Source organism: Cotesia typhae, unplaced genomic scaffold (assembly GCF_013202065.1).
Source record: "Cotesia typhae breed Kobodo isofemale line unplaced genomic scaffold, CoteBio_Ctyphae contig_123, whole genome shotgun sequence".
Lineage (NCBI taxonomy): Eukaryota > Metazoa > Arthropoda > Insecta > Hymenoptera > Braconidae > Cotesia > Cotesia typhae.
Window position 1 is genome coordinate 3,453,729 of NW_027423715.1, and position 20,289 is coordinate 3,474,017.

General features: G+C 33.7%; 1 protein-coding gene across 8 annotated transcripts in view; it reads left to right on the plus strand.

Annotated features, from left to right (window-relative positions):
* Positions 1–20,289, plus strand: part of LOC141534133 (uncharacterized) — a 59,844-nt gene that overhangs the window by 16,346 nt on the left and 23,209 nt on the right. For all 8 annotated transcript variants that reach the window (XM_074253313.1, XM_074253332.1, XM_074253283.1 and 5 more), the window contains one exon: positions 4,283–4,368. The gene's annotated coding sequence lies outside the window, so the exon portion shown is untranslated. The remainder of the gene's footprint in view (positions 1–4,282; positions 4,369–20,289) is intronic.

Sequence of the window (20,289 nt, forward strand, 5' to 3'; positions counted from 1 at the left end):
TTAAAGTTTCATGTTAATTGATAGAATTATTTTTATTTTTTACCCAATGCGCTAAACTTAACTTGCAAACTCCCGGATTAACATGCCTTTAATAAACTCAATACCTTTATTCACTGTTCCTATTTAATTAATTATTTATCATTATCATCATCATTATTCATATTATTATTATTATTATTATTATTATTATTATTATTATTATTATTATTATTATTATTATTATTATTATTATTATTATTATTATTATTATTATTATTATTATTATTATTATTATTATTATTATTATTATAAAAACTCATAGTTGTTTTTAAAAGAGACTTTCGCTTCGTGAAAGGATGTGACCAGTTTTCCATTGTAAGGAGAAAAGATTCATATCACTTCACGCATCAGGCTTATTTGATTATCAGAACGTATATTCTTATCTGCTAAATATCTGCATTAATATCCATTCGCAAATTATTTAATTATTTAATTATACTTTCATAATTATTCTCACAAAACAATAACAACAACAACAACAGCATTTGAGAAAACTAGCCAAGATCGTACAAGTTTTATTGAAACTAGTACATTCTCTTAAAAACACTGATAGGAAGGATTTGTTGGTATTTAATGAGCTTTAATAAATCTTTTTTTATTTTTTATAATTAAATTATTTTATATAAATTTTATAATTTTATATAATTATATAAAAATATTATTCTCACAGATCCATACCTGTCAATTCAAAAATTTTTTTTGTAAACATACCATTAATTTTTTACATAACCATTTCTACAACTTCCTTACGATTTAAATTCGTGTTAAATAAAATTTTTCCATAAAATAAATTCATTAAAAATAAATAAATTCTTCCTTCATTGTATAAATTCCTCTGTAAGGTAATAATTAATTAAATTAATTAACTTATACCTAAAAATATCGAAAGAAAATAAAAACCTCAAGACTTATTAATTAATTGCATTAAGAATAGCAAGACTCTCAATCTCTTCTCCACTCTTTACCCACATGCACACGTACAGTGTCTTTGCTCGCAAACGTTGATCCATATTCACATATAATTAATCTTACAATCCGCTTCATTAATCTTCTCGGACTTAGTAATCATCATCTGGCGTAAAAATAATAAAAGTCGATGCACACACTCACGTCTTACATCTTACATCTTGCATCTATCCTCCCCGGTCCCCGAGAGACTTCGTCAGACGTACAAACATAACATAAATATATTTATATTCATACGCATAACACCGGCAATTAAAATAATAATTAAATTCCTCGTCGCCGGCGAACAATTTAAAGTATATAGAGTAGTATCATATAATGCTGGTTGAATCAGGGTATGATATCAGCAAATGAAACGTGTTAATCGTTACGGTATCGACCCGAGATCTTAGATCTCGATCCTCGGCTGTAGGTCAAAAAATCATGAACAAGCTCCGAGACAATCCTTATTTAATACTCCATGTCTTCTCTATTCTGTCATGTTTCTTTTGTACATACCGAATATATAGATATGTTCGTACCTGATGTATAACTCTTGTATTTATTATATTGGCCTCAGTGCTGCTATGTTCTTCGGTTATGACTCTTATGAGTCCGGGAACATACCCCATGCGAGCAAGATGATAAGGGACTCGTGGAATAATAAAAACTATCCAATTCAATCCAATCCGATCCGATGTTGTGTGTTGTACACACACACACACACACACACACACACACACACACACACACACACACACACACACACACATATATATATATATATATATATATATATATATATATATATATATATATATATATATATATATATATATATATATATATATATATATATATATATATATATATATATATATATATATATATATATATATATATATATATATATATATATATATATATATATATATATATATATATATATATATATATATATATAAATATATATATAAATTTATATGTGTGATCTCTATGATGGTGTGCAACGTATTGCCATATTGCTTCTACTCTATACTACTCGCACGCTAGACTGATTATCTTGGGCGGTACGTTTCCGTGGCGTTAATTGGTACGGAGAAATCTACCAGGTCTTCATTTATATATTCCGTAAGTAAGCCGCATGATATTGCAATAACTCGAGTATGTATCATAGTTGATGTTGATGTTTAAGTTTATCGTATAGAGAAAAATTAACATTCGGTGATATTATGTTCTGCTGAGCTCCATGAAAAATATTTATATTAAAAAAAAAAAATTATCTCGACTCGGGAAAAAAAATTCTTGAACTGAGAAATTTTTATTAATTTAAGAATTTTTTTTAAAAATCAAATAAAAATTTTTTTTTCATTTATTTTTAATATAAATTATTTTTATAATAAAAATAGAGGATTTCACTAAATTTAGATCACTTTTAAATGCAAATTCTATATTACGAATTGTGGAGCATTAAAACCAGAATAATTATTGTAATTGAGCTCCCACAATCGTTATTCACGGTCGTTTAATGTAAATATAACCGATGAAGCCCGCGGATCGCGGATGGTAATTCACAGACTTTTATAAATAACATAAAAATGATAATAAGGATAAATAACAATATATAACTATGGATGTATACAGTATATACGTACTATACGCACTTCTAATGTGTGGAGCGCAACTCTGCATCAGTACCGGTGCTTTCGCTCGAGTTTTAGTTTTAATTAACGAGCCCGAGTCTCACGAAGTCTACGAACTTCCCTGAGAACTTTTGCTAGGATAAAAAATCTGCACGATTTTATTTTCCAAAATAACTATTTTTTCTTCAGAGAAAAGGAAGTTGTCTCTTGGTTTTAAATTAAGAAAATTCAATAGAGAATTTAAAAAAGCCGCAAATAAATTGAATAGGGTAATAAAATAAAATAAAATAGTATATACCTCAAGGAAGTGATTTGAGCATGGCTATTATAGGGTATGTTTTTTATACTTTCTAACAATATCCTCAGCAACAATCGGGCAATTTGAAACGCGATGACGGCTATTGAATTGTCAATGAAAAAGAAAGTCATTTAATTTGTTATTCATGCGCGTTCTTTTTTTTATCGCCAGCATCGTACCATCATTATCATCATCACGTTATTTATTATTTCAAAAGTTTATTGTCTGTGACCGCGAGGCGAATCACCGATCGAAGAAAACGCGAGACTCTGACATAACACGATCTATCGCGGAAAAAAAAAAAAAAAAAAAAAAAAAAAAAAAAACATTAATTGACGAATATAAGGAGCCGAATTAGTTTGGAAGAATGATGATTAGCTGAAATAGTTGCTACTCATTAGCCTTGTCATTGTCATTCTTATTCTTATAATCGTTATATTATATATTAAAAAGGTTATATATATTCCGTAGAATTAATTTATGTCGTCGGGAGGGGCAGCAAAAAATTTAATAAACCAAGAGCAAGAGAATGGATGACTTTCGAATGTCGCCGTTTACAGTTGCCGAAGAAAGAAGAAATTGCCGAACGTACAGGTGATCAATTCTCGATAAAAAAAAAAAAGAGAGCTCATCTTCTTATATTAAAAATATATAAATACATGCCGCTCATGATTGCTGGATTGGGCATGCCTGAAAGCCGCGAAACAAGTGTGTCTTCCCGTGGGCATATCACCTTATCTGGGTCATACAAACTCGTATTATATTAATGCAGGACAGGAGAAAAGTACCCGTTTAGCTCGCGGCTGATTAAATGTTCGATTGAGAATCGCGGAGAAAGACTTTCCTGGCCTGGGGCCTTTCGTCTGATCTTACTTATGCTACATACACTTAACTCTCGGCTTTTTACTCTCTCATTGTATATTGTATATTGTATATGTAACTTGTAAGCTGTAAGTTGTTACTTGTTACTTAAATTTGTATTGCTTGACCAGCAAGGCCAAAAGATATCATCGGCATCCGTTCCCTGTTCCCGCTTCCCGCGGATCCCTGCGCGGCTTTTACGACCTTTTAATTCATCCAATGATCGACAGTGGAAAGTGCCTTCGTATGATAGATAGATGACCACGCTAATTTATTTTAAATTACTTTAATCATTCCACATTATTATAAATTACAAATATAATTCTTACAGTCATTATTTATTTATTTTTTTTTTCTACGATATTGATTGCTGATTTCATTCATTTGGTTTTTGCTCAGGATTTTTTTACCGGTTCTAGAAAAGTAATCTTAATAATAAATTGACTTTCGATTTACTGTGATCTAAATTCTAATTATAAATGATTTAATGTTTCAGAAAGAAGAAAGGAATCGTGTTTTTGAACGGAGTTAAGACTGGATTAGGTGGATGGAAATAACAACTCGAAGATACGAAAAAAATCGGTGAGTGAATTTTATTTTTATTGTTATAATTATATTTTCGATTACTCCACTCTCAACACATGATTATTTCCGCACGATTGATTCTGGTAAAATTTTTTTACCAAGTTTTTTTTTCCCCGGATTCCGATCCGAGTACTTGGGCATTCACATCGTTATAAATCCGTAGTTACGATATGCCGTGTTGCAAGGACACGTTACCAAAAAAAAAAAAATTGTAAGTAAAGCTGTTTACATTCATCATTGTTTCGAAAAAAAATTTAATACACGGGTTAAAAATTTCTACGTGATCATGATGATGTTTCCCTTGTTCGCTCGACTCTCCACCTCCGGCCTCAGCTACAACTTTTATTTCAAAAGTTGTATAAACAAATTAATTTTTTAACGCACCGAGTAGTGAGGCATAAAAATAAATTGCCGGAGATGATCTCGAGCAGCAGCAGCCGCAGCAGCTGAAAGGAATTCTCCAGGAGTTCTTTTCTGTTGAGATATCGGGTCTGGAGATGGAGATGGCTCTGAACTAGACTCCATTTCTTTTCTCGGTCGAGAAGTCAAAAGACCAAGAAGATATTAGCCACGGCCGGTGCTTACGATTAGAGAGAGTGTAACGGAGCTCACTGGCTCTGGCTCTTGGCTCTTGGAGATCCAAACACGCGACTTGGCGTGTCGCTCCATGCTTTTACTATTCCCGATCTCTAACGAGAACCGATCGAGTTCGGGTTAAGCATCGGATAAGGTTAATTACACCTTTAACTATCCATGATTTACAGCGTTCATTCTTTTTGCTATCAATGACACATGCTCCCATTCATCCTTTTGTAAATAAAACACTCTGCTCCCTATATTCTTCAATATCGGTCATCTATCGAATTATTTTATTATTTATTATCAAATTTAAACAAATTAGTCCGAAGAAAATTAAAAAAAAAAAATTGTACTTGTAATTTTTCTAAATTTTTGCATATAAAATTTTTTTCTTACAAATATGTTGAGTCTAAAAAAAAATTGAGTGTCTTTCAAGCTCTTGGACGATTCCAGCGGGTCCATAAAGAAAAATTAAAATCTAAAATACAAAACATTGAACTTGAAATGTTGGTATCCTATCCGGAAGATTATTGAGTGTGTGAGAGTTGCTGGAGACTGATTCACAGCAAAGTGCAAAGAGGCCTTGGGGTCCTGGTGAACAGCTGCGCGATAGGTACACCTGAGCAGAGTAAAGAGCAGTGAGCAGTGCTCTCTCTTGCATCACCCGTAAGAGCTCAGCTCAGCCGCGTACACACTACTGAGGTAATTTAATTTATGACCTAGGTAGCAGTCATCAGCGCGTGCCCAACCAAGGAGAAAGACCGCCCGAGTGTTGTTGTTGCTTCTGCTGGTGCTCCTGCTCTTGATGCTGCTGATGCTGTTGTTGTTGGTGATGTTGGTGTTGTCATTAGTGCGAGCTAGCACCTTTATAACCAAACTGACAAATTAAACGTCTGCATGCATAGGTCCTTGAATTACATACCTCATATTACATACCAACACACGCATTACTCATTACCAGCACACATCACCTACCCGACAACATCCAGCATCACACGCGTTACTAATTTTCTTGTGCCTTCTTTTTTTTACACTCAACTTCACTCGTGCTTTTACAAATTGATGGAGGTTATTATTATTCTGTTTGTCGTGCTCTGATTGCCCAATCGACTCCGTCTCAAGGTGAAAGTTTCTATTATTTACACTTAATTTTTGATTAAGAGTTTTCATTTATTTAATACCGTCAATCTTTGAATTTTTATTGAAATTTACATCAACATTTACTTGCAACTATTATTTTAAAAACTTTTAGAAAATTTTTTATTTGCAAGGAAAATTTAAAAATATCAAATTAACCAATCGACAATTTTATTTAATTTTATTTAATAATGAATTTATAATTTACAAATTTTAAACCAAAAATTAGCTTGATTTTTTTATACACTAGTTTATTAGTTTTTTAAGTTTGGCATTTAAAAAAAAAAAATATGTCTATTCATTTATCGGTATAGAAGATTATAATTAAAGAAGCAAAGATTCTTTGTGAAATGCCCCATATATACATTACCTCCAGTAAGGCTGTATAGATGAACTAAACACAGAAGCAGGAGCAAGAAGATCTCGGGTTTATACACATTATATTGTATAGCATAAAACGAAAGAAAGCCATAGAAGAGAGAGATTACAATCTGTGCGGGAATCCGCAATAATCGAGAGACATAATCACTGGTCAAGCACACGAAAGACCTGCGTGCTTGCAGTCGGTAGTTACACTGGGTTAAACCATGGGCTCTCGTTTTATCTCCAACTTCCCACCTTTCTGAGAATTCATCATTTTTATATTATTTTTTATCTTATCCCGACGTCAATTACATGTAAACGGCAAATATCCGGCGCGGGAAATAGCGCCGCCGCGGTCTCTCTCCTGTCCCATCCTTGGACGACCCCTTTTCCCCGATCCCCATCCTCCTTCTTGGTCTCCCTCGCCACCGAGTTTTTATATCCTCTGCTGATACTCCCGTGATGATTTTAACGATCGACGTCATTTTACAGCATTCCTCGAGCTCTAGTACGCGGAAACCGGGAACTTAAATGTGAGGTTCATTTTTCGAGGCATTCTAATGCTAAGAACTCTAATCATAACCATAATCCGCGTCAAAATTCGTATTTATATCTTTAATATTAAAAAATAATTAATCAAAAAGAGAAACTCTGAGCCAGTCAAAGAGTACATGATTTATCATACACCAAATGTTGACCTTAAAATTGATATATTAATAAACATAGCGACAAATACACCCACCTATTGTTCCTCATAGAGGACAGTAATGAGTCCCGGCATCTCCAGCGAGCTGGTTGATGATAAATTAGCATAAGTTCGCTTTCACTAGCTCGTCACTTTCTACTTAGCTGGCACGGATAGAGGATAGAGGACAGTGTGTCTATGTCTGGCTGATAGTCCCCTCCATTCAGATACTTCCATGAGTAGTCTCACAGTACAGCTCAATCTCAGTTTTTCATAATATCGCGGGAGTTTACATTTAGCACAAGTCGGACAAAAAGCAAATTACCTTCTCACATGTCTTGGAAGTCAGTCCTGAGAGCTGAAACCCGAGGGAGAATCGTCTCCCGAATAATTATGACTAACCCGACTATAAAGAGAGTTGAGGCAGGACAAGCAACCAATTCGCCTCATATCTTGTACTCTTTTTCTCTTTCGTTTTGTTTTATTCACTTTATTCACTGGCGGTGCAATACAACAACCCGTGTACGTTTGTTTAGCTCGGGTTTTTTCTCCGGATTTTCTCTTTTTTTTTTTTTTTTTTTTTTCCAGTTATTTTATAAGTGGTGAAACATCTGAATAGTTGAGTGGAAAAGAGTAGAATGGAAGGAACAAAGGAGATTGTCTTGGCGGGCGAGAAGACAAGATCGTCGACACCCGGTTTGCCCGGTTGAAAGCTGATCGGTTAAAAGATCGCACGGTCCCGGTATGCCGAGCATTTAGCCGAGACAAACGCAGCACTAGCACTAGGTACCAGCACCAGTACTCTTCTCAACAAGAGAAGAGAAGAGAGTATGTACAATGCGGGAGTACAATCAAACCCGCGAATAAGACCCGTGACTGGTGGTAGTTTTCATCCTGTAGTGGTAGTCCCGGCTGTTGTTGTGCTTTGGGAGCGATGCTGCCAAGAATTTGCCTTTCAACGCGTGAGAATCTTTCGAGATATTTTTCCACCGGGCTTCAACACCATCACCCGCTACGGAAATCGTATGGAAAGCTACAACAACATTAACAACAGTAACAACAACAACAATGATAATAACAACAGCGCCAGCATTTTCCTCAGCTGTCTCGGTCCCTCGGGTCTTGATTCTCGATTCTCTCGGTCATCCTACCATGACGTTGATTGCTCACCAGCAACAATTTCAGGAGACAATTTCCCTCTCTGATCTTCTTCGCAGAGCTCGTTTTCTTGGCTCTTCTCATTCTGTTTGCCGGTACGAGCGATTCTAACCCATCGCCTCCATTAATCCATCTATCCATCTTGGTTTAACCCACAGAGAATGAAGAATGAGAGAACGATAGCAATAAACCTGAGAAAATAAATAAAAGACCCGGTAAGACGAACAATTTCCCTTTCGGACGGGTAAATAGGTATGGTGCGTTTCATCAGGATAAAATTTTATAAAAGCTATACATTACTCTGTAATTTATGCATATGTTCGAACACATGCATATAAATATATCCACAATGTATTAACATGATTGCTGATGTTGTTCTCGAGGGAAGAGGTGAAGGGGGTCGTTCACCAGTGGCTAACAACGCCAACACCCAACACCGAATATCTCTTGACATATCAACAGGACAATTAGCGGCTGGTTATTTTTATTTTCATTGATCACTTGCATTTTCATTGATAAGATGATGGAATTATCAAAATATTACTGCACCAACATGTCCAAGAAAGTTCACAAGGTATAAATGAGAGTTTAAATGAATTCACGTTAATGAAGACTGGTTGCCGTTGAGTAGTGTTGGGATTCGTAGTCTCAATGATAAGATTGGTAGATTCACGGATCGATGGATGTCGTGTCGTTAACCTCACCTCTCTCGGCTCGGGCTCGGGGAGTTATGTTAGGGCTCAACTCTCAAGTAGTGAAACAGCCTGTAGCCTGTAGATTGGCCTAGGTGCGGGCATTATGGCTTGTTTGCAGTTGCGCATACCTCTGCTCTAGCATCTTACTCAGCTCCAGAGATTTATACCAGCCTCGGTCTCTGTTGGTCTGTAGCGATCCTTACACCAGTACCTTACCTCCTTACCTTCGGTGAAGCGGCTCGTTTCTCTTCTTCACCTCTTTATCTTATTCTTCTCTTTCTTCTTCTTCTTCTTCTTCTTCTCCTTTCCAGTGTTTAGTTCTTGTTCTTCTTCTGTGGCCTTCCGCGAGGATTCACGGGTGTTGCGCTCTCGGCTTTCATTATTCCCGAGTTAGCACAATACGCACGTGATTACGTACTCGCCGGTTCGACGTTCCGTCGTTAGTTACGATGCCTCGGCCTTTCTTACATGTCCCTCAGAGAGTCTTTTACTCACGGTGCTGTTCCTGTGCGCTCTACACTCTAAAGCTCCAGCTATAGCAACTATACCACCACTATACTTATCTCCTATTTTTCCTTACACATTGATATACCCTTCCGAAGCTCTGAGCTGAGGCCTGTCCTGTAATACCTGTTTAATTACATTTTTTCGCCTCCTCGTCATTCTCTCGATCTTAAGGATCTGTATTGAGGATTTTTCACCGCTCAGCACAAGTTGTTGCCAGTTGTGTTGACTACCACCCGTCAGACACCGGATTCTCTAAGCGTTAGTTTGCTACAACAAAATTATCGGCAATACAAGAAGCTAGCGCTGAAAAAACCACCACACCAACACGAAGTTCTCATTACGCTCGATGAATAATCGACAGGTGCGATGCGTCATTCGCTACAATGAAATCTCATTTGTCATTCAATCAGGCTAAAAATAAAAATAACAAACCGACAATCACCACCTGGGACAACAATAAGCCAAACAATTAGCGTTGCGTAACACGTGACAAGAATAACGTCGTGATAATAATACTTAATTTCATTTAATTTAATTATTACGGTCTGATATATTTTATGATAGTATTTATTTGCATTAACAAATGACGAGATGTTTATTTTTTTTTTTTTTTTATTAAGCTAATTTTTGGTCATTTTAATTTGAAAAATTATTAAAAATAAAAAAAAAAATTTTAACTCAACTCGAGCAATTGACAGCTAGTGTATGAATAAAAGGAGGCTACCAACGGTCAACTAAGTCGGTTGCTCTTATTCAGCTCGAGTATTTAAATATTAGACTCAAGCCCGTTATAATATTACAAGGAGGATAATTCGAGAGGCGTGTACCATCGTCCGATCCTGCAAACGCGTGCAGAGAAATCAATCTACCGGATAAATTATACCTTGGTTATTGCTTATATTATACATAAACATAAACTAAAGATGACCAAGACTAAACAGAGAATTGCGCTGTACACTCATTTATCCTTTAAATATATAAATAAAATTTATGCAAAAATCTGTTTAATGTAAATACCTGTTGCTTTTTAAAAGCTGCTATTGACAATAAATTCCAGAGAAGATATCGCCGATAACCATCTCTCCAGTGGTGTATACCGTTGATGGGAAAACGGTGACGGAAGCGGAAGAATATTCCGCTGCTAGTACTAGCTGCAAATAACCGATAACTGTTTAATAATAATAATAACATCTCGGTATTATATTATATTATTTACAAACGAATAAATTAATAGAGGTAAAAATAATTAATTAAAGTTCAGTGAGCCATTGAAATGGTAAACCCAAAGAGATTATTGTTTGAATTGAATAGTTGGTTAAATAAAAGTAAATAATTAATTGGTTAGATAATGAAAAGCGGGCTGTAAGTAAGTTTAGATCGTGGCATGCCTGCTAATGTCTCGAGATATTTTAACTGGATTATTATTGAATTATATTAGATTAGAGAATGAGCATTAGATCAGCTAGGGACTTGCATTCTATACTTGAGTACAGAATATAATAGAGTGAGATAACTATAAACAGAGGAGAAAAGAGCGATACTCTCATTGGTGAGTTATTCGCAATCTGTATTCTGTTCTCGCGCCAAGGTCACGGACCACGCAATTGGTATGCAGCGGACCGATATCCTGATGTAGCCACTCAAGTCATTTAACGCTCGTTGTCCACTATTCAATGGTGATTATTATCCATCCCACCATCTGTGGATCCTTTTGCTCGCCAAGCTACGAGCTCTACTCGCTACGAAATAATCAAAGTCAACGTCTATCTCCTGCTTCTGATAGTCATTGCGACTTGCAATAATTGTCATCTTCCATGGATAATTGTTATTCATTTTATACTACAGGAGGATACGAAGATACGATCCCAGCCCTCTGATTATATTTATCATCATCATCATTGTCATTACTATTATTAACATTGCCCATTGTCATTATTATAATTAATATTATCAATAAAGTTTACCATATTAAGGAGGTACTGCGGCAAATAAAGACACTTACTTCCACTCATGTAAAATATAAAAAGTCACTAACTTCAAAAATTTTTTCTAAAAAATGATCAGAATTTGATCAGAACCACGAGCTTTTGATAGAAGAGCTTTATTAACCACTCGAAGATTAAAACGGGAGAAAAGAGAATAGAGAGAGTGTAGGGACTCCAGCATACTATATCGCATCTTACCGCTATTACGTCGTCAGTCGGGGAACGAAGATCGATGATAAGCCACAAGATACAAGATAAATAATAAGACAATAAATAACGGCGACAAGAGAATGGGCCCGATGCTCGCGAATAGTGCGCGTGCACGTCCGCCGGCAGATGGACACAAAGGCTAAATAACAATGAGCATCATATATCCCTATGTATCTATCTCTATCTCTATTCCTATCTCCATTACTATCACTATTACTGATGCCCATATCCATAATAATAAATTATTCTCTTTTTAAAATTCAACACTCACTTCACTGTATTACTCATTTTTCCTCCTCGGCGCTTTATTGCGCAATGCAATTAGACATAATTAATCAATTTTGACAAGAAAGCTCTGCTGTAGATCAAAATCAAACTTTAGGGTCAAATAATTGAGTAAATAATCTTTTTAGTAGGAAAAAGTAAATTCTCGACAAATAAACACATACTTAAGATCTACTTGCCAGTGGTGGTAGAAATAGTTACATTATAGTCTGGATAAAAAGGATCGAGCATCACTGGCTGCATCAGTGGACCGTATAGTGAGAATAGTATTGAAACCAACGACCGGCTTCTTCAGTTACTATATAATATAATATAACTACAACTATAACTATATCGGGTTGATTCTATAGCAGTGCGATGGCTTTCCTTCCGCATTCTCGAAATTTTAAACCATCCGATTATTCCTTATGATCTTATATTCATCTCTAAAACCGTTTTTCCTATTATATTTATACTGTTGCCCCAACAAAAGGTTTTTATCTGACTTTATGATTTAGTTACTTGTAAACGTTGCAATTATTTAAAATAGTACAACTAGTGGTAAAGATTCTCCAGATTTTTAATGTTCCCACAGCTTAGTTAGGAAACTCAATGGTTTTAAATTTTTTACCAAACTCCTATTACTATTACTATTACTGTTACTAATATCCGAAGTGTATGGAGCTTAAGTAGTGCTGCTAAAGATGAGGTAATTGATATTTGGGTTCAACAACGTGAGCTATGTTCGCGCTACGGGTAATTACTTATTATTAAATTCTCGCTCGTGCGAGCCGGGTATTTAGCTGCTTTCCCGTACACTAAATAGACGGGTATGGATATCAGTCAAGTCTATTATAAACACACGTACATAGGCTTTAATTAATATATTACTTTCATAATAATAGTAATAATAATAATTTATCTTTTTCAAATGTTTAAAAAAACATATTTTTAAGATTGCATTATTATTATTATCATCATTATTTTGGGTAAAGTATTGAATTTTAGACAGAATATTTATATAAAAAAAAAAAAAAAAATGAAAAAAATTTTATTATTATTTTTCAACATGGTAAACTTTAATTACTTATAATAATAATAATAAATAAGGAAGATGTATTATGTAAGCGATTAAGATCCCGATTAAAATTAAATCGTGAGGTTTGACGGAGCAGAGCGGGTTCTAATGCTGACAGATGACTAAAATTGGAATACTTTATATTGTTGAAGCCGGATAATTGACGTGATGTGAATAGGAGAGTATTGGTACATTAGGTATCGGTTATACGTGGTTGTTAACCTCGATTCTTCATCCCTCACGAATAGAGGAGCCGAGCAGGTTCAGTTATATGCATGACGTTTTTCCGGTTTTAGTTATATTATAAACAACAGAGTTCGGTAAATTGAACGAGGGTATCTCTTTGGAGGCATGCAATTCAGAGATACTATCCGCGACGAGGTTGACGTCTGCTATCGACCGTTCGGTGTACCGAAGACTCTCTGGTCTTAACTTAAGTCACGTAGAAAGCATGGAATTATATATTTATCATATGCGATCCCACTAAAATCGTGACACACATTCTCCAGAATTTGTGTCAAGATTGTTACTCATCCTCATTATATTAATCAAGAGAGGTGCTTTATTTTCTATTACATATTTTGGATATTTGTTGGGATAAATATTCTCATTTTGCAAATTTGCAAACGGAGAAATTTTTTTAATGTTTGCTTATTAAATTTCTTTACTTACAATTATGTCTTTTGCTTTTTTTTTCATTTTTAAAAATTGATTCTTCAATATTGAATGATTAAAAAAATTTTTCTTTAATTATTAATCAATTATTTATTAAATAATTTAAAATAAATTCTTAAAAATATTTATTAACAAGTAATTAATTTTATTTGCTTATAATTAATTAATAAATTGTTTTTAAATGATAAAATAAAATTATTCTATCAATTTTTAAATATTTTTGAAAGAAAAAAAAATATATGAAATAGAATAAGCGACTAATTGTATTATTATATGGGAATCTAGACCAATGAATAACAATAATCTTATCTACAATCTGGAGAATATAAAGCCAACATGTGTAATGTGCAGTCGTACATTATAGTTTGTTGAATAAAAAAAATTCTTTACAAGTATTTAAAGCCCGCTCGGCAATTATAAAAATGAATATTAATAATACGGTGATGCAGTAAAGAAAATTGGGTTAATTTAAGAATATGCATGATCCGAGGTAATTTGCGGGGCTTGAATGGCGTGCAAGGGTCATCTGGGTGAAAAAATTCCAACAATGTAAAGATATATACAAATGTAGAAGGTATACATGCTGGTAGTAGTTTCAATTATAGACGAGGTCAGGAGGATTCACGAGAGAGAAACACGAGCTGGCTTATCTTCACGGTCCTTTGCATCAGGGTAAATCGTCGTCCTGATTTCAATCTCCGTTATCCGTTTACATCCCTTTTTCCTTGCTTACTTTTAACTTTTTAATTTTTACTCGCTGAGTTGCCAAACAAACCTTCGTGCGCTTGTGTAAAGAACTTGTGTAAAGGTGGGAGGTGTGAGATACCCATCGATCCTCGTACTAATTAGTTAACAGTCGGGTTACTTTTGATTTTTTTAAAAAGTCACAAGTCCTCATATAAGTTGTTATTTTTATTTCGCGATTACTTGTGAGATGGGTAGAATACTCACGCAATTTATTTAATTAAATGTCACTGGCAACGTCTAACTGTACTTATAATACATCTCCTTTCAGATTTATGCATGCTCAATTATTATTTGCGGTACTCTTTTTGATTTTTTAGGTTTTGCTTTTCATTTTTGCCAAAAAGCTTAACTGCGACTAAAAAAAGCAATTTTTAAATAATTTTTTTTTTTAAAGCCTTCTTCAATGATTAATACGAAAATAGTTATCATTTTTAATTTTATTAATAAGTTTTTGATTCTTAAAATAATTATTCTTCAACTCTAAATTTTTTACACTCTAACTAAAATAATAAAATAGCCAACAAAAATTCCAGTCAAGCAAAAAAGCCTTTCTATTCTCCATTCATTGAGCTCTTTCTCGAATCCTGTCGAAGTAAAACCCCCCTAGCACAGTATAGGTTTAGTTCACCGATCATGTAACGGAACCGCAATAGCCGGACGGAAGTTCGAGGTCGGTTTGCGTCCTGCGTGTTGCTCTCTCCGACTCTCCCCAGAGGATCCACAGCTCTAGCTCTATCTCTTGGCCGTATCTGTATCTGTATTAATCTCTTTCTCTTCCTCGATTATTATTCCTAATACAATCCCCAAGAACATACGCAGCAACAACTTTGATCAGATGAGATTTCCCGATAAATTCCTCGGGCGACCGAGATCCCGGCCTTTTTAAACTCGTCGGCCATTATTTATCCAATTACCCCCACCGAGTTAATTCACCTTCTAAAGTCTGCTAATTAATTAACAAATTTATTAATCTCGATACAATAATTTTAATTATAATTATTCTCCCCCGGGGCCGCATCCACTCGACCTAACATGTAATGCTTAATGTAAAACGCAGTATATATATATATATATATATATATATATATATATATATATATATATATATATATATAATCTAATATAATAATCAGCCTTAGCTATAATATTTAAATATAAATAGATTTGAATAATAATTGAGAAGGAGCATGTGCAGTATAGCACATATATTCTGCTCGGTGGATATTAGATACTCGGAAGTGAAGAGCACATATAACCAAGCTCATTTTCCTCGGTAACGTCATGGAGTAATTCCGTTTGGAAGTAACGCCCATAACAGTCCGTTTCCGCGTTCACGCCCGAGTACGTTAGGCTCTAAACTCCAGACTCTAGACTCTAGACTGTACTGGAACTATCTAATATCCTATTACTCTCAACTCAAGTTCAGTCTTAGCAGTATCACCATCACATCACTGCTTTATAAGTTGAGACTACTTATACATGCATAAGACGATACAGATGGTTTGAGGTATAAAAGCACATGCCGGTATTTACTGATCTTCTGGAGCTGGTCTTGGGCACGCCTGTCTACTTGCCAGCGGCCTCTTCCTCTTCCTTACACTCGATTCAAGCACAACTCACCGGCGATCCGAGAATTCTAGACTGAGAGAGCATCGTCCTCATCTGGTCATTCGATTCTACGATTATTATCATTGTCTTCTTGATAATAACTTTATCGATTGATGGTACTAAAAATTTTTATTGAGAATTTTCAAAATTATTTCTTTGGCAAGAAAAAATTTAATCAAAAAATCAAACTATTGATGTTGTAAATTGTTAAAAACATAAAAATTTTTTTTTCTCCTTGCCAATACAATGAAAGAGTTGTATATATATATATATATATATATATATATATATATATATATATATATATATATATATATATATATATATATATATATATATATATATATATATATATATATATATATATATATATATATCTTTAACATAACAGCAAAGGTATCTTTCCTTTTCTCAGAGTTCCTTCAAGTTCCTCGGTTCCCTTTCCTCATATTATGCCGTGTCCCAAGTGGAGAGTGGAGAGTAGAGCTAGCGATGCGAGTCGCTTCCTCAATCCTCATCGGGACGATGGAATATGAGCTAGGAATTACGATTAGTTTAACCGTAGCTGGTATATGGAAGCATAAATCGCGCTGATGCCTCGTACTCGGTCTATGTAGCCATTAGGTAAGCGTAGGTTACGGTGTGCGGTCTCAAGTCTTAAGGACGATGCCCGCTCTTATCCAACACTATACCACCATACCACCATAGCATACAACCATACACCGACCATAGCAAACCCAATCGGCCTGCTACTATACTCATCCGCCGAGCTATAAACGTAACGTGTAATTATTTCATATTAACCACAATGGCACTAATCTTGGGCATTTAACTACAAATATACGTGTCCCATCACCCTACACTTGACATTTTATTTTCATCAAACAGCAACACAGCTCATACCAACTGAACACTTTTATTCAGACTTTATTTATTCAATTACGCCTCGTGATTTATGCCCGATAGAGGCCATGTGTTGCTTATGTCACGTTAAATATGTTAAGTTACAGGTAATTGCTTAAATTACCTATTAAATATCCTTGGATATCGTGATGCGTGGTCCAAAGGTGACTTTTATTTTTAATAGTTACTCATAATTCATACCCGCACCGTTAGATAACAATTTTATTCATTTTCAAAATTTTTACATTTCATAAAGAAAATTAATTCAGGAATTTTTATATCGATTATTTGGATATCCTGATTTTTTAAATTAATAAAAAATAGTCAAAATAATTTTTTAAAAATTTCATAGTAACCAAAAATTATTAATATTATTTTTTCTGCACACAAATGTCAATTTTTTTTATCTTTTTATCAAAAAACTACCATTTTTTTATCAACTTCAAGAAAAAAAATACATGAATATTAAAAAAAAAATTCAAAGTATCATTTTTATGAGTTGAAAGTATTGTTAACTGTGAAACTAAACAATTACCTTTGTTAGAAAGAAATATACTTAGCATAAACAACTCCGCAATATTTAACTCTGACAAAAAATCCTAAAATACTTTATTTAAAAGCTTAAACTCTCGAATAATCCGCTATTAATAAAGATTAGAGTGTGCCTACGACAAGTTTATTTAATTCCCGTCTACTATAATAACACCCCCTTAAAAAAATATTCAAAAGCTCCCTGATGTATTGTTCGTATCAGTTATCAGCTACAAAAAGGTTTTATTTGTTGAAATAATGCCGAGTAAAATCTGCATGTCAACAACGAGTGATCTATCCATGCTAAGTAGATAAACTCTACATACGCTACTAGTCCAGATACTGTTGGAAGAGCCCGGACGGTTTTAGAGAAAGAGAAAGAGAGAGAGGCTCTTGAAAGCAGTTAAAGGGAACGGTATCAGGATACGGAACAAGGACCGGCACCTTGGGAAAAACAGCACAAATGTGTATTATTCAGTCTCAGTTAAAGTCTCTCGGACAGGAGAGAATTGTAAGTCTACGGATGTGTGTACTATATATATATATATATATATATATATATATATATATATATATATATATATATATATATATATATATATATATATACATATATACATATATATGTATCTGATACATACATATGGGAGCTCGCGCGAAAGTAAAGCTAGGTGAGTTTTACTCGAGGAAGGATCCCCGTTATGATGATTATCGTGCGTCGGACGCTCGTGGTTAACTCTCAGCATCAGACTCGACTCGGTTATCCTCCACGTACACGAGAAAGTCTGTCCAACTGTTATTCCACCGCCAACACCGTCAGTTTTATACTGACAGCCATTTTTATCCAGCCTTCTCTTCTCGGTTAATTTTTTAACTGTCTGCCGATCTTTTGAACAAAGACCTAACCTGTTAAGAGAATTTACTTTAAATATCATCTCTTTATTCTCTGACACAAGTTTACATTATAATCTAGGCGTGCAATTTTAAATTAGGCAATTTTTTGGGTGATACATCAATTATCAAGAAAATTTTAGTATAGTTATCATTATTTTTCACAGTAACTAGCTTTACTTTACTTACATTATTGAATTAAATTTATTATTGTCCAAATATTTTTTTATCAAGCTTTAATTGCTTTTATAATTTAATTTTTTATCTAAAAAAAAAAAAAAAAAAAAAAAAAATGGATAATTACGTTTTAATTTAGTAAGCTGATTTTTATTTTAATTGTTCATTGATTGAACTTAAATTAATATCCATAATTTATTACTAAAGATGAAATTTTTAAATAAAATTTTCTTGCTATAATTTTTTTGTTAAAAAAATTATCAGAAGTCTCTCAACTTCAGTGTTATTAATTAATTTGATTGAGATGATATTCTTCTAAATTAAATATGATAATGATTACTATGACATAGTAATAATTGGTATCAAATTAAGAATTCTCTTCAGATACTAAAGAATTTTCAGAATAATTCAAGCCTGAATGATGATACGATATTAAAATAATATTTTCAATATTTCCCTATACTTTCGGGAGCAAAATTGCTGCTTTCTCAACTAATTAACCACCGGGAAAAAATGAATGGGATGATAATAACATACGTCAACGGTGAGTGAATTTAATTTCATACATGAGCATCAAGATGTATCGCATTGCATCGTAATGGTAAGAAGCATTATAGAGTAGATAGTAGTTAATTGATACCACCGCGGATTTTATTCCGGCATAACTTGACGATCTGGTGATCACGAAAACAAGGTTATCGGAGCCTATTACATTAATTTAACGCATCGCGTTAGTTTATCCAGAAATTTGAGCAAGTGGGCGTCAGCTCAACTCAAAATATCAACCATTAAAATGAGTAAAGCGGCAAATTACTCGGGTCCATTTCTCCAAATAAATTTTTTCATGAGCCATCAAACCGATTTTAACCCGAGGCATTAAACTCAATGGCCGTACAATTAGCGTGTTCATCTTTCGCCGGTCCTCTTTTAGCTTCTTAATTTTATTTTGCTCAGCGTTTCGGCAAATTCATTCAGACGATCGTCGTTACGTGCGAATAACCAGTCACCGGAATTTTAACGGCCATCAGGAGCACTTATTCTCTCAGTACATCACGAGATCTTCTCTATATTATATATTATATATTATACATTATGTACAATATTATACACGGTCTCTTCCTCGTGAGAACAACTGATTCCGCTCAGACGTTAAAGAATCGTCGCTAAATTCCCAACAGCATATTATATTCTTTACACACTTATTTTATTATTATTTATTTTTTTTTTTATTGTCTTTGAATTGATGACCGTGCACAATAGTTATACATTGCATAACATTTTGTAAATTTATTTCTCATAAATTTTTAAGATGAATCTTTAATTTATCGCAATTATCATTAAAATATATTCAAAAAATTGCTTTAAAAAATATATTTTATTTATTTATTGTAATTTAATTAATTTTTCTGTTTTTTTTTCTTGCAAAGTTTAAAAATTTTACAAAATTTTAATTAAATTATTTTAACATTGCATTAAACTTAAAAAAAAATTTTTTTAAACATAGAATTCTTATAAATTAAAAATTTGAACATTTAAACTTTAATATTTAATAAAAAAAAAAATCTTAATAGCTCAAATTTTCCTCGAACAGACTTTTATTGAGTTTATACCGCATATTAAATTGTAATATTAATTTGTAAAAGTAATATGTGTGCATCAAGTAAAGTCAACAACAAAATAACTAAAACTAGCCTGAGGCCTTTTCCGTATTCCTTACTCGCATTC